Source organism: Xyrauchen texanus, chromosome 7, assembly GCF_025860055.1.
Source record: "Xyrauchen texanus isolate HMW12.3.18 chromosome 7, RBS_HiC_50CHRs, whole genome shotgun sequence".
Classification (NCBI taxonomy): Eukaryota; Metazoa; Chordata; class Actinopteri; order Cypriniformes; family Catostomidae; genus Xyrauchen; species Xyrauchen texanus.
The window spans coordinates 26522977-26549513 of record NC_068282.1 but is presented as its reverse complement, the minus strand read 5'-3'; the positions used below and the strand labels follow the sequence as shown (position 1 = coordinate 26549513).

The 26537-nt window shown below is 39.1% G+C and overlaps 1 protein-coding gene across 2 annotated transcripts in view; it reads left to right on the top strand.

Moving 5' to 3' along the window:
• LOC127646513 (lipoma-preferred partner homolog) overlaps window positions 1-26537 on the top strand; it is a 308283-nt gene that overhangs the window by 28997 nt on the left and 252749 nt on the right. For both annotated transcript variants that reach the window (XM_052130234.1, XM_052130235.1), the window contains exon 2: window positions 19042-19095. The gene's annotated coding sequence lies outside the window, so the exon portion shown is untranslated. The remainder of the gene's footprint in view (window positions 1-19041; window positions 19096-26537) is intronic.

The following is a 26537-nucleotide window of genomic DNA, read 5'->3' as shown; positions in this document are numbered from 1 at the left end:
CAGCTGAGAAGATCATTGGGGTCTCTCTTCCCTCCATCAAAGACATTTACAAAAAACACTGTATCCATAAAGCAACCAGCATTGTGGACGACCCCACACACCCCTCACACAAACTCTTTACCCTCCTCCCGTCTGGCAAGAGGTACCGAAGCATTCGGGCCCTCACGGCCAGACTGTGTAACAGCTTCTTCCCCAAGCCATCAGACTCCTCAATACTCAGAGACTGGTTTGACACACACGTGTCCTGAGTTGCACTTTAATTACTGTCACTTTATAACTGTCTGCTACCTCAATAACTGCTATGTGCATAGAACATTATCTCATAGTATGTTATGTTTACATTTTTAGAAACTGTCATCTTTTTGCACTACTGAGTACTGGTCGGCGCTGCACTGTCTATTGTCCTGTTCATTGTCAGTAATTCGTTGTACTGTCCTGTACTTTTTGCACATGTTTGCACGTGCACTTTATATAGGTATATATAGGTAGTTTATATAGGTATTTTATTTCGCTGTGTAGTCTCATGTGGTCCTATGTTGGTCCTTTGTTGTTTTTATGTAGCACCATGGTCCTGGAGGAACGTTGTCTCGTTTTGCTGTGTACTGTACTAACTGTATATGGTTGAAACGACAATAAAAACCACTTGACTTGACTTGACTTGACTTGCCAAATCAGCTGATTTAGTTTGGGGTGCATTTCCATTGAGCCATTACAATGAGTTGAAATGGTATACAGATAAAGTGTGTCTCTGAGCTGTAATGCATTACCTTCCAGTTTGAGCTTTTTAGGGAGCTTTTTAGGTGGCTTGTTTGTCAAACAGCTTATCTGCAGGCACATCTCAACAAGTCCAACTGAAACTGTGTGAGTGCTCTGTGATTGTGTCTGATTATTAATTATGTTATATATGAGTCTTTAAGTATCAAATAAAAATGTCATTATGGAAATACAGCAGATAAAAATATATACAATTAGATTAAATACTAAAGCCAGCTTACATCTCCAAAACCAGCCATTTGTGTCTCTTACTGACTTTTATTTTTTGTAACATTGAGAGTTTATTATGTAATTTCTTATTTTATTCTAGTAGTTTTTGTTACATGCTATTCTAATTCTGTGTAAGATGTCGTTTTTTTGTGTCTTTTTTTGTCAAATGTTTGGAGTGAAAAGAGAGAAAATAAGCACAAGTAAAGGGGTGGGTTTTCAAACCCTCATGCTATGGCTTGAGTCCATATATGGAAGGATGGGCCCTCATAGCCCAAAACTTTGCTAAAATTCCTCACATTGTGGCCATTCCTGCATGCTCTTAACCTAGGACTGGATGGGTTGGGTCTCACTGCGCATCCCGGCCAATGGAATAACCTCAAATATGAGAGCTATGAGTTTGTCCAGCTGTTGTAGTGCTGTATAAAAGTCCTTCTTGTGGTCCACAATCCTGCCTACCAGAAGGCATTCCATCATTTTAATGGCTCATGCTGATAGGATGTTTTATTGGATGGTGTGATGTGAATTTGCATTGTGTCAGAGTGTTCCGAGAGGATGACAGATGCTGATTTGATAAATTGGATTATAAACACCAGTCACTCTCTGAGATCAATGGGGAACAAGCCTCATGGTGTAACCCTGTTGTGTACTTTACTTCCAATCACTGCAAAACACAACAGACATGCTTAAACACCCTCTAGAACATATTCTGGAAAAGGTAAATTCTCTGGGGGTGTAAACATCTGTGTGATTATGTGTGAAATGGCCAGAAGTGAAAGAGAAAATAAAATACTAACAAAATTATAGGAATGCGAATGAGAAGTAGAGAGGGGATAATGAGTGAAAAAAAGTAGAATCAAAATTCCGAGTAGGGGAAGAGTAATGGCAAGTTTAAGAATAAAATAGTCAGTTTTTTACAACCTTGTCTAATAGAAACGCATTACTATACCTACATCTTTGCAAAAGGATTTTTGCCTGGCTCGTTGTACTAAAAGTTTACAGCAGTTTCCTTGTGAAATTAATGCTAGTGGTGCTAAAACAACTATGAATTTTATTCCCTTTCACGGAAATCATGAGTAAAAGGACAGATTATTAGTTCGTAAACACTTTCTTTCCATTCTGTTTCTCAAAATGCTGTTTTAGCAAAACACTTTTCCTACATTGCATGACTTGTAAGGCAATACATTTTAACGTTTGCATCACACAAACAACTACATTTATTAGCTTGTTCAGGTGCGATCAAATTGCGCAGTAGCTCAACTGAAAGAACATTACACTTGCGATGTAATGTATCGGGGTACGAGTCCTGAACAGCACGCTTGTCAACTTGTGAGATGAAGGTGTAATTTAAACACCACAAAATGACACCGTTGCTTTAGAAATTGTGTTTTTAATGTCACACTTACTTTTTATGACACTATTGGTTAGGTTTAGGTTTAAGGTTTAGGGTATGGATGTAGGTTTTGTTGATTTAAAATCTCATCAGTTTAGGAGAAAATGTTACTCACTTTTAGACCCACTTAGTGGACATTTCACTTCAGAACTGCCGTGATAAGTGTAAGGAACCACATAATATGATTTAGCAAATATTTGGACACAATTTTCATTAGATTAGGATAATTTATTTTGTGAGTTTTCTATTCTTATTTTGGCCACATCCACACTAGTTAGTTTTTGGTTGAAAACTCTGTTTCCGTTTCCTAATTTGCAATCCATTTTGTGGCTGTTTCGGATGTTGGTGGAAGGAAACGCTGTTCCAGTGTGGATGAGGGGCTTAAGCGCAGCACAATAAATGTGCTTTCAACTAAAATGGTATTAGCATCACAAATGTGGCTGCTCTTTTTCCTCATGTCGAGGTTGTTCTCATTTCCATCTTCCACTTATCAAACGCCATTAAAGCCAGCTTTAGATACATAGCGTGCACATTTCCTTTACCTGTGACACTGGATTTACTCTGCTCTTATGGTTAAAAAAAGAGCAAGTTAGGGTTATTTCCGTTCTGCAAAAACACAGAGAGTAAAAGGCGAAGGTGATTTCACCTCTATGTATTTTTTATTGGATATCGGGAGAGTTACCTTTCTAGTTCCTCTATAAACACTCAGCATGCATCAACCTGGCCCCTGTCAAAGCACTTAAGACCCTTTGAGGGTCTACATGGTAAATGGACCCTTTAATCCTCAACTGTGGTGTTGTGGCATTAGGGCAGTACAATAGTATCGGTATTGAAGGCCTTGAGCTGAGCATGCTAAATTAAATTGTATGCGTGTACACCTTGTCCAGAGATTATACAGAAGACACAGCTTTTCACACTAAACTAATGGAGGTGAACAGCTAACAATAGGGAGAAGATGGGGATTGAGAAATGACTTAAGCCAGACTCTATCTTACATCACTCGCATGAGCGCCACCACAACAGTTTCTTTTTATCAGACATTTAAACCTTATACAAATTTGAATTAAAATCAAATAGTATCACTACCACTGCCACAAAAATGGTTCTAAATTTTACACTAATACCACACCATATGGTAATTTTACTGTTAACATTACACACACACACACATACAGTATATATTGTATTTAAGGGTTGTTAATCGATTTAAAACTTTATTAAAGTTAATTACATGATATGCAGATAAATTAATTGCAATTAAACGCATACATCAATGATTGCTGCAAAAGGCCTCCAAGTAAAATTTATTAAATATGTAATGATTATATATATATATATATATATATATATATATATATATATATATAGATAGATAGATAGATAGATAGATAGATAGATAGATAGATATACATACACACTGTCGTACAAAAATTTGGAATTATGTACAGATTGCACAGTTTCGTAAGGAAATTGGTACTTTAATTCACCGAAGTGAATTTTAAGAATGCCACTTTGGTGAATAAAAGTACCAATTTCTTTCCATAAGAGCAACATTACATTATTACAGTACATTATTCCAAACTCTAGGCCATTATTCTTATAATTAAAATACATTCAATTATCGTGGCAAATGAGTAAAACATTGATAAGGCAATAAATAAAGTGGCTTTAGAAGGCTATATGTTGTTTATTTCCATATCATTAAACATAAGCCTATCATTGGGTTACAGTCCACAGCAATCCATTTTGAAAATTAATTCTTCAATCTGTTCCGAGGTAGAATAGGGGCTTTTAAGGACATGTCTATGTACACATCTGTCAGATGGATGGTTTTGGAGCTTCTCACTTTGGTTGTGTCGCATCATAAACAGTGATTTTAGGATGCTATTTGAAGTTAAACTTAGTTTGAATCCGTTATTTACTTAACCAATCATGTTTTGAATGAATGTACCTCTTAACGAAACTTGTCTCAGAACAGTTTGAAAGGCACCTTATTTTCATCTTACTTCCGTATACCGTACATCCTCTGAAGGCAGCAGCTTTACAGCTTTCGGGCACAGCCAGTATGGTTTGTTGACTGATCAGCTGCCTATATACTGTATACAGTATATATATATATATATATATACACACCGATCAGCCACAACATTAATATTGTGTAGGTCCCCCTCGAGCCACCAAAACAGTGCCAACCCGAATCTCAGAATAGCATTCTGAGATGCTATTCTTCTCACCACAGTTGAACAGAGCGGTTCTCTGAGTTACCGTAGATTTTGTCAGTTTGAACCAATCTGGCTATTTTCTGTTGCCCTCTCTCATCAACAAGGCATTTCCATCCACAGAACTGCTGCTCCATTTTTGGCACCATTCTGAGTAAATTCTAGAGACTGCTGTGTGTGAAAATCCCAGGAGATCAGCAGTTACAGAAATACTCCACAGAATGCTATTTTTCACAAAATAGATGGCATCATGAGGAAGGAAAATAATGTGGATATATTGAAGCAATATCTCAAGACATCAGCTAGGAAGTTAAAGCTCTGTCGCAAGTGGGTCTTCCAAATGGACAATGACCCCAAGTGTACTTCTAAAGTTGTGGCAATATGGCTTAAGTTAATAGTTTATTTTCATATGTACAAGAAAGTGTTACACAATAAAATGAAATTTGTGCACTGTGAATCCTCCCGGCAAACACAGACATACTTTAAACAGGATATAAGGAGGAGAGAGGAAAAAAAATCCATCACAAAATCAACAATCATTTAAAAAACATAAGTTACAAATAGTGCAGTAAAGGTATACACACATACATATAAGTATCAACATTTGAAACTAGGGCTGAAACGATTAATTAACCTTATCGACGATAAAAAATTGTCAACAAAAGTTTAGTTGTCGAATAGTCGTTTGATCTAATTTAATGTAACATGAGATAACTTTAAACTCTAATGATGAGAGCAGCACTGCAGCTCGCACCTGACTTAGTAGAGGAAGAATTACACAGCTCACAGACCAGATGCACTCTAAACTTTCCAAAGAGCTTCAGGTGAGGTAGATCGCAAAGGAAATTATAATGCAAAAATACAAAGTAAGTAAATACAGAAGCACTCTCATTGTGGAATAAGTGGAGCTGGAGCTGCCACTCCACTGAAGCAAACCTTGTGTGTCGAGCTTCTTTAAAGGAAACACCCTGGCGTTTTATCTTAAATGCAGTTATATTTAATGCGTTTTAGCTTTATTAAAGCTCAAATAATACAGAAGAAGATCATGTAAATAACTACATACTCCGAAATTTTTCTTTGTGGTCAGCACCTCTTCTTTGATTTGCGTGAATGTCCTGATTTAAGGGGGAGAGATTGAAACTGCATCTGGCTGATGCACACTCTGGCGCGGGGACGCTCGTCCCTCGAGCGCGTGCGCTTGCTGCAGCTAGATTATAATGTGTAGGCCTGTGACTTATTGAATCATAATATACAGTAAGTCACTGTCCTTTTCTTATCGTGATGAAAATTTACAATACGCAGCTTTTTTTCTGTCGCTCTCTTCGACGTTGTGTCGAATGAAGCAACACTAGGGGACTTCTTTGAAGGCCTCTGTTACCTCTGAACTTGAGAAAAGGCCAATGAGAAATTGGCAGACAGAATTTGCATGTCCCTCCTCCGGACATACGTATATAAAAGGAGGTAATCATGCACCTGTCCATTCAGATTTCTTTTTCGGAGCCAAGCGGTTGTGTGTTCAGCTAGCTGAAGTCACTTACTGTTCCACTCACCTCTGTAGAGCATATGCTGTTGGATCTATGGCGCATATCAGTGGCTTTCTTTTTCTCTGCACAGCAGTGCAACTTTGCCCCTGGGCGTTTCATGCCCGGGCCGCCGTCAGCGTGGGGCTGGACTGGAACCCACTGGTTCCTCGGGTCAGGGCCCCCCCCCCCATACAGCTTGGGACTTCACGGGACTTCCTCCTCAGTCACTAACCCGTCCCCTGCTGTGTGTGTGGAGCAAGGTAAGTGCTTCGAGTCTTCTCTCAGCACCAAAGCCTCAGGATGTGCTTTGCCTCCCGACGCCACACTACCTGCTTCGCTCCGCTTTGAAGCCCCACCAGGTATGTCAAAAACAATCCCCTTAGCGACTCTGGGGTTGATTCATATGAGACCACTTCAGCACTGGCTCCAGACTCGAGTCCCGAGATGGGCATGGCACCTCACCCCCGCCTGCCGCCAGATTTTTAACCCCTGGACAGACCTCTGTATTCTGTGGACAGGATTCCCCATACAGCAGGTGTCCCGATGCGTTGTGGTCACCACAGACGCCTCCAAACAGGGTCCAACAGGCACGCAGTCGCTGGCTCCTGGGCGGGTCCCCGGGGTTGGCAGATCAACTGCCTCGAGTTCCTTGCTGTAATACTTGCCCTGCGGAGGTTTCTTCCAATAATACAGGGCAAGCACGTCTTGATTCGATCAGACAGCACTGCTACGATAGCGTACATAAATTGCCATGGCTGCATGTGCTCTCATCATATGTCACAACTCGCCTGCTGTAGCAACAATGACTCAAGTCGCTGCGCTCCACTCACATCCCCAGCAACCTCAACACAGCAGCGGATGTGCTGTCATGTTAAGGTATGCTCAGCGGAGAGTGTAGGCTCCACCCCCAGGTGGTCAAGCTGATTTGGGAGCAGTTCAGCAACACACAGATAGACCTGTTCGCTTCCCAAGAGACCTCCCATTGCCCGCTCGTGTACTCCCTTGTGGAGGCTCCTATCGGCACAGATGTGCTGGTACACAGCTGGCCCCAGGGGCTGCGCAAGTACGCATTTCCCCCAGTGAGCCTACTTGCACGGGTGCTGTGCAAAGTCAGGGAGGACGAGAAACAAGTCACTCTGGTGGCCCCCTACTGGCCCACAAGGACTTAGTTCTCGGATCTCACACTCCTCGCAACAGCCCCTCCCTGGCGAATTCCCCTGAGGATGAACCTTCTTTCTCTGGGACGGGGCACCCTCTGGCTTCCTCTGGAACCTCCATGTCTGGCCCCATGGACGGGATGCGGAAGATCTAAGTGACCTACCACCCTAGACACGATCAACCAAGTCAGAGCTCTCTCTATCAGGCAACTTTATTCCCTAAAGTGGTGCTTGTTTGTGAATTGGTGTTCTTCCTGATCTGAAGACCCGCAGAGATGTGCGGTCGGGTCAGTGCTCTCATTTCTGCAAGAGAGGCTGGAGGGGAGGCTGTCCCCCTCCACCTTGGTTTATGTAGCCGCCATATCGGCTCTCCACGACGCAGTGGACGGTAAGTCACTGGGGAAGCACGATCTGATTATCAGGTTCCTTAGAGGTGCCTGGAGGTTGAACCCTCCCCGGCCATGCCTGTTCCCCGCATGGGATCTCTCTGTGGTCCTTTCAGGCCTTTAGAGACCCCCCATCGGGTTGCCAGAATCAGTTGAGCTCAGAGCCCTCTCCTTGAAGACGGCCCTCCTGATCGTGCTCGCTTCCATCAAGAGGGTTGGGGACTTGCAAGCGTTCTCTGTCAGCGACACCTGCCTGCAGTTCAGTCCAGCAGACACCCATGTCGTCCTAAGACCATGACCGGGCTACGTGCCCAAGGTTCCTACGACCCCCTTCATGGACCAAGTAGTGAACATGCAAGTGCTTCCCCGGGAGGAGGCAGACGCAGCCTTTTTGTTGCTGTGTCCGGTACGTGCTTTGCGTACCTATGTGGACCGCACGCAGAGCTTTAGATGTTCTGAGCAGCTCTTTGTCTGCTTTGGTGGACAATAGAAAGGGAACGCTGTCTCAAAATGGAGGCTTTCCCACTGGGTCGGTGATGCTATAGTATTGGCCTATCACTCCCAGGCCGTGCCTGCCCCCTTGCGGTTTTGAGCACACTCGACAAGAAGTTTTGCATCCTCGTGGGCACTGGCCAACGGCACCTCCCTAGCAGACATGTGCAGAGCAGCGGGCTGGGCAACACCCAATACTTTTACGAGATATTACAATCTCAGGGTTGAGTCGGTCTCGTCCCGTGTTCTCTCAGGTCCGAGCCTGTAGAACTCGGTAATGCGGAACGTCTGACTGGGTGTTCCGCTTCTACCTAGCACCTTTTACCTCCACTGAGGTGATCATGTGTGCTCTTTCCCCCAGGAGAGTCCACTAGATTCGTGCTCCCTGGATGTTCTTCATCCCTAGCCCTCTGGTCCGCGAATTCAGTGGAGGAATTCTCCGACCAGACCCACTACAGGTACTAAAGTTACTCTGTAAGGAATAGGTCCCCTGAAAGAATTGGAGTCGGAAAAGAACGCCTTCCACGATGCGTGTGATAGCATTAAGATGGCCTCAGCCGCTTTAACTCTATGCGAGAAACATAGAGAGAGAAAAGATGTGGCCTGATCCCATGCTTGGCACGTCACTTTGTTCCCCCCTTTGGCGTTACGAGAACCTAAAATGTTTAGGATGATTTTATGGGGCGTTGGGGAAGGATACATGCAGTCTGATGCAGCCTGACTCTTTGGCACGCAACTGCCATCCTGCACCTGCATCAGCAGCGCACGCACACGGTTCAGTGCATGACGTGATTGAATAGGGACCCCTAGTGTCGCTTCATTCGACACAACGTCGAAGTGAGCGACAGACGGGGAATGCTGAACCGAGCCACTGCTCTGGCCGGATCTTACTCTTGGCTTCTCAGTGCAAAACCTGAATGGACAGACACAAGATTCCCTCCTTTTATACCCATATGTCCTTGGGAAGGACATGCAAATTATATTTTCCAATTTCTCATTGGCCTTTTCTCAATTTCAGAGGTAACCGAGGCCTTCAAAGAAGTCTCCTAGTGTTGATTCATTCGACACAACGTCTCATTCCCTCCATCAGGGAACAGAGGTTACAAAAGTAACCTAGACTTTTTTTGTGAGATAAAGATGGATTGAAGTGAATGGATTGAAGTGAACAGAAAGTGAGAGAGGGTAGTCTTCACCCCATTATAGACTGCTTCAAAATTCATTTTTTATTTGTTTTTGTTTTGGCTTGTTTTCCAATATAAATAACTAAAACTTTTAAAACAACGTACATTTGAAGAAAAAGAAATTATCTGAGAATGTTAAATAATATTAAACATACAAATATTTAAAAGTATTCTTTAAAAAAGATGCATTTCCCTGAGAAGCATATAAGATATTTAGCTTTTAGAGAATAGATCTTGAATATAAGTATTGTTATTACTTCACTCACAGAAGTGTAAAAGTAAAAAATACACGTATATACAAAATACACTTACTGTATATTTAAGATACATTCTCTTTAAGCAAGTCTAAATAGCTTACATTTAATTGAGAAGCAACATATAGCTTGTTTTAAGGATTTGTAGACATTTTTAAATGGAAAACAAGACAAAAACACTTGATAACAATAGTATTTTCTTTTTTGCAGTGAATGTCTTTACTGAATTAAACAATAAAAATAATCCCCCCCCCCCCCCCCTTTAATTCAGTGAATGCCATTTAGCTGTATTTTTAAAAGAAGTTTTTTTTTTTATACAACATTTTAAGTCTGGACACAAGCAGAAAAATCGGATAAGAGCTAATAATTAATCAAAGCAATAATCGACGAATAATCGAATACCATTCTAATAATCGTTAGATTAATCGATTTATCAAAATAATCCTTATTTGCAGCCCTATTTGAAACATAAATTAAGAATAGTGTACAAGAGAAAGTATTTAAGCATTGTAAACATGGAGATGGCAAATGCCTGCAGAGGTAGTCTCAGTAGTGGTCCATAATGTTGTTACATTCATAAATATATGTGTGTAGGCAGGGTGGGGTAAAGCTTGACACCTCTAATGAACAGAGAGAAAACTGTGTCTGCAGTGCTGAGGGGAGGGACTGTGGATGAGATTCATTCACAAGCCTGATGACCTGTAGGTAGAGACTCATAGAAATTGCCCTTTCACCTCCGTGGATCAACAATCATCTCATTTGTTTTCTTAACATTTAGGGAGTGATTGTTGTCCTGACACCACTTCACTAGGTCAACCACTTCCCTCCTGTATGCTGACTCATCACCCCCAGTTATCAGTTCATTGGCTCTCATGTCATCAGTGAATTTGATGAAGCTGGTGTTCATAGGTGAAGAGCGTGTTGATCATGGGGCTCAGCACGCAGCCTTGAGGAGATCCTGTGTTTATGGTAATTGTTCCGGATGTGTGGTTCCTTATTCTAACAGACTGGGGTTTGCCCATTAGAAAATTTAGAACCCAGTTGCAGAGGGTGGATGTAAACCAAGGGTGGAAAGCTTGTTGATGAGCTTAGATGGTATCACCATTTTGAATGCTGAGCTATAGTCAATAAACAGCAATCGAACGTGGCTATCCTTGCTTTAGAAGTGTGTGAGGGCAGTGTGTATTGTCGTGCTGACGGCATCTTCTGTGGACCTGTTTGGTCTGTTAATAACTGGAGATGGTCCAGAGTGTCCGGTGTGATGGTCTGCAAGTGACTCATGATGATTCTCTCGAAGCACTACATCACTATTGAGACAGATTGCTTTATTATTTTTTGGTAGTGGTACGATGGTGGTCCTCTCAAAGCAGCTGAGAATTGAGGCTTGTGCGAGAGACAACAATTTATCTGTGAAGACATCAGCTAGCATCGACTAGCAAGTTCTGAGTGCTCATCCAGGAATATTGTAAGGACAACAAAGTCAAGGTATTGGAGTGGCCATCACGAAGCCCTGACCTCAGTCTGACAGAAAATTTGTGGGCAGAACTGAAAAAGCATATGTGAGCAAGGAGGCCTACAAACTTGACTCTGTTACACCAGTACTGTCTGGAGAAATGAATCAAAATTCCAGCAAGTTATTGTGAGAAGCTTGTGGAAGGTTACCCAGAAAGGTTGACCAAAGTTAAACAATTTAAAGGCAATATTACCAAATACTAACAAAGTGAATATAAACTTCTGACACACTGGGAATGTGATGAAAGAAATAAAAGCTTAAATAAATTATTCTCTATTATTCTGACATTTCACATTCTTCATTGTATGCTACTCACAAAAATAGTACAGAGCTGGTGGTGCAGCTGTAAGTACCTGAAGAACTGAGATCTAGGAATCCTGAAATGTTGGACCAAATTTTTAAACGATCTCAACCCACCACTCTCATATAGGTCACCGAGCATATTAACACCCCTCACAATCCACTCCGACCAGAAGAAAGGGGACGCCAAACAATAATGGTAAAATAATCTGAAATGAATCAATTTGTTTGTGCTGCTGCTATAGAGTGTCTGTAAAGTAACTTAATGCATCCAATAAAAGTATTTCCAAGCCCATATATTTCCAAAATCTTAAAAAGATTATCCCATTCTACCATATCAAATGCATTTTCGGCATCAAGTGATATGGCTGCGACCGGAGTTTGATCATTCGCCACTGACCGCCTAATATTGATGAGACGCCTAATGTTGTCAGAAGAGCTGTGGCCCCGAATAAACCCCACCTGATCTATATGTATAAGAGATATAAATGATAAATTTACTTAATCGGTTAGCCTGAATTTTGACAAAATTTGACATCTAACTGGATCAGGGAAATTGGACGGTAACTTCTACACTCGCTAGGATCTTTGTCCTTTTTAAGAATCCAACTGATCCGGGCTTGTGTCGTGGTTGGAGGAAGCTTTCCATTCTTTAATGATTCTGTATAAACTTTTAACAAAAGTAGAGCCAGTTCTGTTGAATAAGATCTAAACAATTCAGAGGCAAAGCCATCTGGCCCCAGAGCCTTGCTAGTAGGCAGGGCCTTAATTATCTCATCAAGCTCCTACAAGGTTATCAATTCTATGAACCGCCTTAAGTGCCTTCCGAGCCACGGTCACAGAAGATACTGAGGACCAGTTGGCCGCCATATAAACATTGATTTCAGTCTTTAACATTTGTTGGAAATCAGGATTTTGCAAAAAGGATACATGCACCAACAGGCGCCAGCTATATGATTTATTTTTCTCTGAATGTGGAAGCATCTCTAAACTCACCAGGGTGTGATCTGAGATTAAGATGTTTCCAATTGAGCAATCCACAACAGATGAAATGAGGGACTTATATACGTATATTTATATATAAAAAAATCTATTCTAGAATACATTTTATGGACTGATGAAAAAAATGCATATACCCTATCAGATGGGTTCAAAAGTCTCCAAATATCTGCAAGTCCAAGGTTTTTTACACATCCTGTGGAGTGTCAATGTTGCTCTAGGGGTCTTACACACTTTTGTGATGAGACCATCAATAGATTAAAGTCTCCTCCAAATATTATATCATGAGGGGTGCCAGCGGCTTGCAACAAGATCTGCAAGATCTATAAAAAAGCCCTGTTCATCAGCATTAGGTGTGTAAATGTTAGCCAAAATCAACCTTTGCCCCTGAATTTCCACTAAAACAATAATGACTCTTCCTAATTTATCATTAATCTGTTTGAGAAATTTGAATTGTAGATGTTCATTTATCAATATAATGACTCTCCTGCTCTTACTTGAGTCAGCACAAAAGAAATATGTCCATCCAATATCTTCCCAAATTTTTCAGCTTCCTGTGGGGAAAGATGCATTTCTTGAAGAAACACTATATAATATTTCTTACGTTTAAGAAAATAAATTACCTTCCTTCTTTTTATGGAGTGCCCCAACAATTCACATTCCATGTGGAGAGAGATAATCAACTCATTTTAACATTTGGCATTTTTACATAATAGATAAAATGAATTTTGTGTCAAAAACAAAATTACAAGGACCACATTTCAACATTAGCGCAACAGTAAAACCCTGAACTTCCCCCCGAACAAAACAAACAGAAAAACAGCGCCAACATGCGTCAATCCCTCTAAACCATACACGCCGACGATAGTCCATACACGCCGACGAGAACCCCCGCAACATCTTTGCCATCAGATTGGTCAAGCCTGGTGCTTTTGTAAAAATTTTGTGAGGCATAATTGCATAACAGAAAATACTTTGTAAAACAAACTTCAGTAGAAGGCATAAGCACAAAGAACATGCAGAGTAATCCACAGCTGTCCCGAAGGTATGTTCCTCCACAAAACAAACTCCAGCTGCCATGCGGAGCCAGCACAAAAATAAACAAAACTGGCTACCGGGTTCCTCGGACAGTCCAGTGTACATTTAACAAGTCAAGTTTACTCAGAGGCCACATAAGAAACACACCATGATTTGCTCAGTTCATCAACTCTATAAAAGACATTGCTTGTTGTAGGCATGTAGATATTATGTAGTCATCCATATCACTAGCTGGAAAAAGTTTCTTGAAGGAGTGTCAATCCACAAAACAAATTCCAGCCGCTAGGCGGAACCAGCACAAAAAGAAACAAAAATGGCACCCAGCTTCCTCAGAGAGCCAGAGTAAGTAGAGTGAGTCAATTCACTCAAATGAGAAACACCAAATGGCCTACTCCAATGTTTTGAAGGACAATGCTTGCTTGGGACATACAAATACTTAACGGCCATCCTTCGTATTTATACTCAGTTTGACCGGGAACATCAGTGCAAAAGCGATCTTCTGTTGATGTAAATGTTTTTTGCATTTCTTAAATCGATCACGTTTCTCTTGTCGAATTTGCAAAGTCTGGGAACAAGAACATTTTATGATTCTTCCAAGAAAGCTTTCCTTTGCTCCTAGCCTTGCGTAAGATCTTTATTGATAGATCTCAGAAATTTGTCCAGGATTGAGGTCTGTCACCCTCAGCCGATCTATGAGTCGGAACCCCATGAGCTTGCTCGATTTCCAGCTTTTGGCCTGTTATGTCGAGCAGACTCGGGAATAGCTCATCTAGGAATTTCACAATATCTCTGCCTTCCTCATGCTCAGGAATTCCAACAATTCAGATGTTATTCCTGAGGCTCCTATTCTCAAGATCTTCAAGTTTTTCAAGAACCTGTTCCAAATTAACTTTGGTCGCCAGCAAATTACCAGATAATTCCCTCTCCGATGTCTCAAGATAATCGATCCGCTTCACAACATCTGACACTCTTGGAACCAACTCAGATCATTTTGTTTCCATCGCCGTAATCGATCGATGTATTACAGCGAGATCTTCTAAGTCAGCAACAACTTTCATCAGCATCACGAACATGTTGGACAGTTGATGCTGGATTTTGAATTCTTTTACATATTGACTTCAAAAGAAAATATGTAGCCGGGTATATCAAATCTCACCGTATTATAAAGCAAAAATAACTAAAAACTAGCAAAGTGCACAGAGCTCGGTTTTTCATTCCTGCTTTCAAAACAACGTTTCAAATATTCAAACTACGTTTAATGTGTAACAGCGTCCAACACAGCACTAATGACTAGAGTAGATGAAAATGCAACAATAGTGAGAAGCTCCAAAAGTCTCCATGTGACGTATGAATTTGTTGGTTGAAAGTTCAAAGTAGCACACACTGAATTAGGCCAGTAGGGTTATGTTCAATGATGGGGAAATAAAACGATATTTTAAGCCTCTTTTCATGTTGTCTAAATGCTTGTCTGCTGGCACGTTTCTCACCAAATTACAATGATGCAATGAATTTGAATTATCTGAATTATAATAACTTTTATACATTTATATTATAATTATTCAAATTATTTAATATAAAATGATCTTTATTGTGGGGTATTATCTTTACCTTTCACAGTAAATATTGATATACAGTGGATATAAAAAGTATACACACCCCTGTTAAAATGCCAGGTTTTTGTGATGTAAAAGAATGAGACAAAGATAAATCATGTCAGAAATGTTTCCACTTTTAAATTGACCTATAATGTGTACAATTCAATTGAAAAACAAACTGAAATCTTCATGGGGGAACAATTTAAAACCTTTAAATAACCTGGCTGCATAAGTGTGCACACCCTCTTATAACTGGGGATGTGGCTGTGTTCAGAATTAACCAATCATGTTCAAACTTATGTTAAATAGAAGTCATTACACATCTGCCATCTTTAAAGTGACTCTGATTAATCACAAATAAAGTTCAGCTGTTCTAGTAGGATTTTCTTGACATTTTCTTAGTTGCATCTTAGAGCAAAAGCCATGGTCTGCAGAGAGCTTCCAAATCATCAGAGGGATCTCATTGTTGAAAGATTTCAGTCAGGAGAAGGGTACAAAATTATTTCCAAAGCATTAGATATACCATGGAACACAGTGAAGACATCAAGTGGAGAAAATATGGCACAACAGAGACATTACCAAGAACTGGACGTCCCTCCAAAATTGATGAAAAGACTAGAAGAAAACTGGTCAGGGAGGCTTTCAAGAGGCCTAGAGCAACATTAAAGGAACTGCAGGAATATGTGGCAAGTACTGGCTGTGTGCTACATGTGACAATAATCTCCCGTATTCTTCATATGAATAGGCTATGGTGTAGGGTGGCAAGACGGAAGGCTTTTCTTACAAAGAAAAACATTCAAGCCCAGCTGAAGTTTGCAAAAACAAACATCAAGTCTCCCAAAAGCATGTGGGAATATGTGTTATGGTCTGATGAAACCAAGGTTGAACTTTTTGGCCATAATTCCAAAAGGTATGTTTGGCACAAAAACAACACTGCACATCACCCAAAGAACACCATACCCACAGTGAAGCATGGTGGTGGTCATGCTTTGGGGCTGTTTTTCTTCAGCTGGAACCGGAGCCTTAGTCAGGGTGGAGGGAATTATGAACGGTTCCAAATACCAGGCAATTTTGGCACAAAACCTTCAGGCATCCGTTAGAAAGATGAAGAGGAAGTCCACCTTTCAGCACGATAACGACCCAAAGCACACATCCAAATCCACAAAAGCATGGCTTCACCAGAAGAAGATTAACGTTTTGGAATGGCCCAGCCAGAGCCCAGACCTGAATCCAATTGAAAATCTGTGGGGTGATCTGAAGAGGGCTGTGCACATGAGATGTCCTCACAATCTGATAGATTTGGAGCGCTTTTGCAAAGAAGAGTGGGCAAATATTCATCATTTACCTTTAGACATTTTAACAGGGGTGTGTAGACTTTTTATATCCACTGTATGCGTTTAATTGTGATTAATTTAATTAATTAATCAGCATAATCATATAAAATTATGAAAATTGATTGACAGCCCAAGAAAAAAAACAAACAAACACAAAAATGTATATATAGACAGATAGGTAGATAGATAGATAAATGGTTAAATCATGTAAAGTGGGACAATTTCTGATAAGTTGTCATTGCCATTGTTTTTAAAATAAGAAAGTAATGCTTTATTCAGATACATTATATTAACTGTTCCCCCCCAGTACATAGTCAAAACATTTTTTTAAATGCTGTCAGAAAGTCATAAGAAGAAGAAGAATTATTGTACAGATTACATAAGACATTGTCCTCACATAGATGTGGATGTAACAGATCCATCCTCATTTATGGCCACTGGCCATGTAGAATTTATGAGTCTATTTCATTTATTAGTGTTGTCCTTCCAATGGCACAGAAACTTAGCCAGCTCTCGATTAGATTTCTCTGAGCCGTATTTCTCTGCTTGTTGACCAAATATTTGGAAAAAACACATGATGTTCTTCTGCGCTGCTTGAAAAATGTGGTTTTGAGGGTAAAGTGTCACGGTCTGATTTTTCCTCGGTTTAATTGCGAAATATGTTGCGGTAGCCAAGAAAATGTTTTGTTAAATTTTTAGTTAGCTGTTTAACAAGGAATCATTTATTAAAGACACTGACATTTTAGAAAGGAGTTTAATTGATTCCCTTCCAGAGATCCCATTTTAAAATTTAAATATTCTGTCACTGTACAACAAATTCTTTCAGAAACTAATTTCTTTGCTTTGTTTTGATTTGTTGATCAGTGTGTCTCAGATATGTTTGTCCCATCAGTTCCTGGATGGATTTTGTTGTATCTTTATATGTAAATAATCAAATTAAGCATTGTATGCCTAGTGAAACTACTGCTGATGAGTGTTTAGGCTGATGGCATATCTGGCATGATACAGCTTATTCAATAATATGGATGGCTGACTGAACACATTTAAATTTTTTTGTCATGGTGTCCTCAATCAGAGCTTTGAAATGAATGCCTGTGGAGACAATGCAAATAAAAACACGAAAGTGGGGTTATAAAGTAACAGTAACAGTCAGTTGGAGTGATACCAATCACATAGCAGTGTTGCTCCTACTTCTTTTTCCCTGTGGTCTTCCTCATGCTTTGGCAACGTGGGGAACTGGCAGTGTCAATTTATCAGAGAACAAAAGAGACTATGTGGGTAGGGAGTGCATCTGTAGGCCCTTGGAGAGGAAACAGACCCCCCACCTCCTACCTGTGCATTCAAACAGGATGCCGCATACATCACGTTCCTCAAATACACAAGTGGAACATCATAATTAGCATTTTGGAAAATTGTCTTTATTTTTCTTTCCTCATCTTCCTCGTTCTTTTTAGGCATTGTTGTCATTGTTGTTTATATGCAATTATACTTAAAGCTCAAAAAGTTATTGGAAAGTCCTCATGTTTAAAATACAATCAGGAAGTTGAAAAAAAAAAAACGTAATTTTATTTGGTAATGCTTTACAATAAGGTTATATTCATTAACGTAATTGGTTAACATGAACTAACAATGAACAATACTTTTATCACACTTATTAATGTTATCAGCACTTATTGACATTAAATACTCTTAACAATTCATCTTTGAATTCTTTATGAAATTAACATTAACCAGGCTTTATTTAGAAATGCTGTAAAATATATTGTTCATTGTTGGTTCATGATATTAAATGCATTTACTAATTTTAAACAAATACAAACTTATTGTAAAGTATTACTTTTTTTGTCAAGATTTTAGGTTAAAATTTATATGACTATGAAAGAAAGGGAAAGCATGCACCGTATGTTAGGTCCTGCAACTGGTCACAAGTTCATTTAAATAGTCCTGTGGTTTGACAGATTTATAAATGTATTATTAACTAATTAATTAAGGTAAACATATACATATTCCATGTTGTCTCTTAATATATGGAAATAAAAGCATCATAATTAAGAAAATTAAATGTAGCTGGTTTGTGTTATTAAAGGAATATTCTGGGTTTAATAAACGTTAAGAAGATTTGACAGTATTTTTGGCATAATGTTGATCAACACAAAATATGAGACTTTTAAACTCATCACTCCTTTTCTATGAAGTGAATGGGGCCAAATTTTAGACGGCTTAAAGACAAAAAGGTTATAATTATATTAAAGCTTTTACACTACTACTTATTTATTATTTAAGTTGTTTAAATCTTAATTTTTACAGTCATTTTTGGGTTTGTTGACCTTACACAAAAAAGGTTAGTAAGAGATTTTATCACACAAAAACAAGTTAACATGCATTTTGTTTACCTCTTATGGCTATAGTTTTGAATTATTCATATTTAATGTTTATGGATTTGTCCCCATTCACTTCCATTGTAAGTGCTTCATTGTAAACCAGATTTTTGCTTTATTTTAAAGAAAAGGATAGGCAAATCACAATTAACTTTTATGGTAATCAATATTATGCCACAAATGCTGTCGATTGATCTTAGCTTGTATTGAACCCAGAATATTTCTTTAATGTGAACACAATTACCTATTTACAGTGTTAAGAATTTTTCAGACATCTCTTTCTCCGTTTCACTTTCAGGTTTGTGATTATCGGGTGATTTGTTTTTGCTCCTGTCTGTTGGAAAAGAATCTGGTAAGTTTTAAAAAGTATCTTTTTCCTTTTCCTTTCCTCCTCTTTCAAATTTAAACGCCACCAGTGCACTTTTCCTCATTCACTCTCTTTCTCCATGAAAAAGAGGGAGTTATGTTATTGGTCTGTTCTTTCATACACTTGAAACCTTTCCTATTGTTTTGTTCCTGTAGCTTAACTGGTAAAGTATGGTGTTAACAAGGCCAAGGTCATAGGGTTTGATTCCACAGGAATGCATTGACTGGTGAAATGTATACCTACTATGAGTCGCTTTAGCATCTGCCAAATGCATGAAAGTAAAATGTAAATGTCTCTATCCTTCTCTAGTTTATTTTTTTCTCTCTACATCTGAGGCTTTAAAGGGTAATGAGCTAGGTTTACCTGTTTTGTTGTATTCTTATACGTAACATTGGCTGCTTTACATTCCGCACCCTTACAGAGCTGCCTGAGTGCACTCCTGATGTAGAGAGAGATCGAGAGAGAGAGAGAAAGGGGTAACTTACGTAAGCTCACCTGAGTGTCAGAGAGGACAGGGGCAGGACACAGTGTCAGTTCTATGACAAGGTCGATTCCCATTTAACTGCTTTGGCCTTTATGATCAATTAGCTCAGTATATCAAAACAGCAGAACATGATGTGTTCTATTACACAACAATCAAAACTTGCTGATGCCCATCCGAACACCCCTTTCACTCAAAGAAAGCGTTATCTAGTTGGTCAAGACAAAGAAGGTTCCCAGGTACACTTCATCTGACATTATGTCCATATGGAGTGGTGGTGGCGTAGTGGCTAAAGCACAGGGCTGTTACTCAGAAAGTCACTGGTTCGAACCCCATGGCCACCACCATTGTGCCCTTGAGCAAGGCACTTAACTCCAGGTTGTTCCGGGGGATTGTCCCTGTAATAATTGCACTGTAAGTCGCTTTGGATAAAAGCGTCTGCCAAATGCATAAATGTAATGTCCAACCTCTCATGAAGTTCCAGATCCTGAGAGGGAGACATGAATGGAATGCAGGAACTTATCAGGACTTAAATATGAAGTTTATAATTTCTGCGCATTTTGTGTCACCAAACAGAATTGTGAAAATATTTCCCGATTTTATAATCAGCCAATTGTGTGGAAGCATTGCAATTAATAAAATTACACAGATAAAGGTCAGGAGCTTTCAGTTAATTTTCAGATCAACCATCAGAATGTGGAAGATGTGATCTCAGAGATTTCAAGGATGGCATGATTTCTAGTTCCAGACAGGCTGGTTTGAGTATTTCTGTAACTGCTGATCTCTTGGTATTTTCACGCACAACAGTCTCTATAGTTTACTCATAATGGTGCCCAAAAAAAAACATCCATTGAGTGGCAGTTCTTTGGACAGAAACTGGTTTGAGCTGACAAAAAGTCTGCAGTAACTCAGATAACCACTCTGTTCAATTGTAGTGAGCAGAGTGCACAACACGTCGAACCAGGAGGCGGATGGGCTACAACCGCAGAGGACCACGTTGGGCATCATAGTGTTTTTAACAAAGTGCTCAGTGACTATTTTTTTTACCAAAATAAGGCGAAGCTCTTTTCATCTTTATAGAGGAATGAGAAGCATTGTAGAAAATAGAACTAGAAGTTTTCCATAAACACTCATGTCATGTCAGATGTGTATTGTGATTTTTTTCTCAATATAGGGGACATTTTGACCCCCATTTGAAATATATGCAAGTAACTTTGGAAATAATTACAGTTGGAGTAAGATCTCAGAGGGCAGGCGCCTCCATTACACTAAATGAATTTGTTTTTGCATGTACTGATAGCACTATATGCTTCTCACCTCATAATTGATTTTCTCATTCATCTCCGGGGCAATGTTTTTCACAGTCATGGATGCTTCTGAAGGAGCTGCGTTTCAAACACGCAGCAGTACGGACAATCCACCCCTCCCGTTCCCCCCCAAACTAAGACTTTGCCCTCAGAACTAATAATGGGTTTTAGCGCATGCTTCTGCAATTGATCTGTTAAAACTATAAGTGCAAGCAGAACAAATCCCTGTAATGACTGCCTCGGGAGGGCAGCCAGCATCGCGCTTCGAGTGTGTTAGCGTGTGTGTGTCTGCTTGTAGCACTACTCGCACAAATGATCTCCCCACTTTACATCTCCCCACAAAGCTCTTCTCCAAATCATTTCATTAGTCTACTTTCCTCTCCTGTGTCCTGTGTTATTGATAGACATCTTGAAATGGGAGATTAGGTTTTTCCTTTTTTTCAGCCACATAATGTTAAACACACACTCGCATATAGATTTTATATACACAAATCCACAACAGAACTAGAGAGACAGATGGTTAAAGGCCCATGTGAGACTGTAATCTTTTATTTGCTGATGATACAGCAGTGTTAAGCAGGTGACCCGAGGACATCTCTGTCCCTACTGTGATTCCTTTGTTGTAATTCATTTGATAAAACTGAATTACAGTTCAGCCACAAATAAAAATGATGTCATCATTTACTCACACATGTTGTTCCAAACCCATGTGACTTTGTTTCATGGAACACAAAATAAATATTCAAAGAATATTTCCATACAATGGTAGTTCATATTTACCACATCTGTCAGGCTTAAAAAAACAAAAAAACACCATAAAAGTGTAATATAAGTACAGGAAGCTTAAATTAAGTTGTTATTCACTGATAATGTTTCCATCCACTAAAGCACACATAAATTAATCTTTGAATCCAGAATTAAAAAAATGACGTGACACGTTTGGTTGCTGCAAACATAACCAATAACGTTTTGAAGTCAATGATCGTTGATGTGCCATTTTTGAATCTGGAAGCGAATGTGGCCTAGAAGCAAGCTTTTTGCTGTGAGCTAGACATCTGGAGACATATCATCTACTTTTAAAATCCATAGGATACTAGGTGTTTTTGTCCTTTTTGGAGATTGGCAGGCATGGTCATTATGATCTGTTCTTGAATGGACATGTTGGAGCTAGGCCACTTTCCGACATTAATATTTTTTTCAATAACACTTGATCAATGTAATGATCAAATTAAGAAGAAGAGGGCTATAACCTGGCATTTATCTAAAATGTATTCTCTGTAAATTACCTTTTCAGAAAATCTGTTTTAAGTGGCGTGCACAGAAGGGGGGCAGCAGGGGTGCAAGATGAGAGGTTGAGAAGAGATGAGATAAGAACAAGATCACTGTAAAATCCAATTTGTTGATATTTCAAGGCAATCGGTTTGCATGCTTTTTCTAAGTAAACATGCTTATTTGGCTCAAGTGATCTTAAAAAAGTGAAAATGACAGTAAGTAGAGTTGACTTGTTATGAGTAAACAACTCATCTGTGATTTAAAGGGCCGTTGTTTTTATTTAATTATTTAAATTGAGTTATGGCATGTCTTACACGCTCAAAGAGCACTTGACTAGGAACACAATGGTCCTAATAATGTGCTTGACGTGGTCTTCTGCTGTTGTAGCTTTTCTGTCAGCTGATCAACCAGTCTGGCCATTCTCCGTTGACCTTTCATCAACAAGGCTTTCCGTTCTGCTGCTCACTTGATGCATTTTGTTTTTGGCATCATTCTGACTAAGCTCTATTGACTGTTGTGCGTGAAAATCCCAGGAGATCAGCAGTTACAGAAATACTCAAACCAGCCTGTCTGGCACCAACAATCATGCCATGGTTGAAATCACTGAGATCACATTTCTTCCCCATTCCAATGGTTGATACGAATATCAATTGAAGCCCCTGACCCGTATCTGAATGATTTTATGCATTCCACTGCTGCCACACGATTGGCTGATTAGATAATCGCATGAATAAGTAGGTGTGTAGGTGTACATAATAAAGTTCTCAGTGATTGTACAGTATTAGGGAAATAGGTTAGCCATATGGCACATTCAATTCTCCACAGTACTTCTAGGTGCACATAAATCTGCACTTTTGTCAAGTAATTGATTAGAGAAGAATTACTTAAATTTAACAGGCTCAAAGTTTACCAGAGGTAACACTAATCACTGTTGATTTTACACAAATCACAACTAGCATCAACCAGCTACAAAAAAACAACAAAAATAGTTATAAGAATTAAAACAATAAATTGTTTTATAACAGTTATCATATTTCTCCACGAGTTCTCTTTTCTTGACCAAACATACATAATTTATTCAAGCGCAAGGGCTTATGGGTATCCACACAGCTGCAATTTTTTACTTGATAGTTTTGAGTTAGTTGTAGTCAAAGCCAAAGTTTAAATAATTAATAATTTATTAGTAACACTTGATTATTTTTTATTAATGACAACTTAAGGGTTTGGAGAGTAATTGTAACTTAATTAAAACTAGATAGAATAGTAAAAAATTTAATAAAGCTTTTTTTTTTTACATTTTATATAACTATTAGTATTTACAGTGTTATAATGATAATACCATAGTACTGAATACTATATTGTTCATATTTCATTATATTTTCTTGGTACTCCAAGGTTCTTCAAAAAGTTCCATGATTATACTATAATACATGTCAAAACATGGCATTTCCACTGACCATGGTTAAAAACATTGTAATATTGCAATGCTTTTTGTGAGAAATATGCTGATACAGAACAGAATATGCTATTACGGTATTTGTGATAAAGGAAATAATGGAAAAATAAGGATATGCATATAATAATAATAATAATAATAAAAATGATGAAATACTGTAAAAGCAAATTAATTAGTTAAGTATATATAAGTACTACACATAAAAATATCAGTGTCCTTTTTTTATCGTTCTGTCTCTGTCCCTGCTGAGGTCTATGCATGCCACTGGTTTTAAATAAAATATAGTTTACTGCCTGGTTTCCTCTGGCATTATTAGCACATTGTTAATTATGCAGGGCAAATAGCACAGAGTTTGGTGAATAAAGCACAATCTATAATGAGCCTAATTTATAATGAACTGTTTAGTGAATTTGCTCCTTTGTGTCATTTTGTTCAGTTTTGAAAATTTCTATATAGCCATTTTATACATGCATTTATATCTGTTTGACTTTTCAACAAGACATTACTGTAAGTTAAGTGATATAGCAGTTCCCCATCCCCAGCCTGTCGGAATCATGCTCTACTCAAACAGATCTGAAGCATCAGTTGTACGTGTTCATGTGTGCATGTGTTTAAGAGCCGACACAAAGTGGTGTTTGAGTTTCAGGGCATGACTTGACCGCTGCTCAGAATTACATCTCACTGGCCTTCCGAAAAATGTGCTTCAGGGTCCTCTGTCACGATGCGCCTGTGCCACAGCTCTGCGCTCGCAGCCATGTATTTTTTGTTTATGAATTTCTTTGGAGCTGCATGTTTTCATATACTGTATATGGCCACACGTTCTGATGGTGTTTGCACACTGACAGTTGGGGCTGTGCTGTATGTTTGCAGTTGAGGTCATAGTGTCTCGTTTATTCCTTAGTTGATTGTGTTTCCCTAACAAAAACGTTCTGTGGCGGTTCCATAATACTAGCCTGTATCTTCTGCTGTAGTTTTGACTTATTGAAAACTATTATTTATTTATTTTTAAATAAATAGCATTACAAGAGTTAGGCTATGATGACATAAGATATAACGATACTAGTCATATCAGATCAAATCAAATGGTGTAAACTATTATAACTTAGCTAGCATGCAAATAGACCAAGGTAGTAACCGGTTTAAAGATTGGCATTTTTACCAGAATAAAAGTTAAAAAAAATTCCTTTCTCAAAAATGAAGTTGAAAGCACTGCATTACCACAATCCATAATAAAATGCCCCATTAGAGTGGCTAACATTATCTAATGAACTACCGCACTAAGAGAGATACCTGGCTCATTCCGTACCTTGGCTATTGGTCCAGAAAAATATTTAACCTGTCCAACAAGAAAAACTCTTGTAAATCGGTGATTTATTACGGGCTCTGTCGATTTCCCTTTTGACTTGCTGTCTCTTCTCTGTTCTCGGTTTCATTATTTTGAAAATGGGTGATTCCCCAGAGGGTTTGCTTTTTGAATGATCCATGGTCATTGTCACTTATTTGTTGTGGCTACAATGTTTCAACTTCAAACTACTACCACACCTATTACCGCATAAACAGTACATGCGCTGTAGTAACTGGGTATTATTTTTCTTTTATCTACGGACATGACGTAAACACGCACGGACGAATGACGGAAGTATGCAATTTCCGGCCAAATATGTCATGATAGCTTTAAAATATAAATAATTATTACAGGCTTAACATAGTGAATCAGAGTATGGCAAAAACATGGTTTGGAAGACAGATTGTTGGTGTACTTTTATTAATTTCTAACAAAAAAGTCTTAGTGTAGCTTTATATACTGTGTGCCTGAAGAGATTTTTTTTTTTATGTTCAAACCTGCTGTTTCAGTGAAATTCTGAGCGGTCATTGGCATGGGAACCCATCAGGTAGATTTCCTGGTGGTCTGTGATGAGGAGAGGGCAGGGATGGGCTCTGAGGACACACAAAACACTCAATTGGGCTAATCAGCCTGGAGGGGGATAAAGACAAGCCGGAGGCACCGGTTCGAGAGAGAGTTCGCGAACGCGCTGTGTGTGTTTGTTTGTTTTATGTTGTTTTAAGTTCAGTTACATCATTAAAGTTATGTTGACTGTTCTGCCGGTTCCCGCCGCCTCCTTGCCCATCATGAACCCGTTACAGGGTAATTTAGATTAACTTGTGGCATTGACACAATAGTAACCATAGCAACATAATAATATTCTATACTGTACAGAACACTAAAAATCATATATTACATGAAGGTAAAAGAAATGTATAGATAAAAATGCTAAATTTCTTTTACCTTCATGTAATATCAGATTTGTAGTGTTCTGTACAGTAAGGGCTGCCATTTTGTTTAATTGGTGCATGCAACTGAAAAGTTTTCCATGTGTTGTGATTGTAAAGAAATAGTTTATTCTCCAAGAAACATTAATTTTAAGAATAATTTTTTTTTATAAAAGCAATTGCGAAGTGGTGGCAAGGCTTTAGTCTATGGTCACCCCCTAGCTCCGCCCCTGCTTGTACCCTACTTGCCAAGTTAAGTCATGCATATCCTGAATATATTGCATGCAAACTCTGTTCCACATTTGCTTATATACTCTTCTTTGGTAATTTGCAGGCAAGTAAATATTTGTGAAAATCAGAAAGTCTCCAACCTTTCATTTGAGCTATTTAGATTAATATGATGGCAGGCGAGTGAGCAGCTGTGGAATGTAGTTGTGTGAGGCAGAGGCAGGAAGAAGGGACTTATAGCAAGTGTACGCCTGGGGCTAGTGAGTCTGACAGGGTCTGTGTGGGGGGCTCTGTTCAGGGTTCCTTGTTTTGCTCCTAGTCTATTTGCTGCTTCTTTAGATTCCTGGCTCTAACTTGTTGGTTCTCTGGCCAAATTCTCATCGTGCACACAGAGTGAGTCAAAGAATGAGCA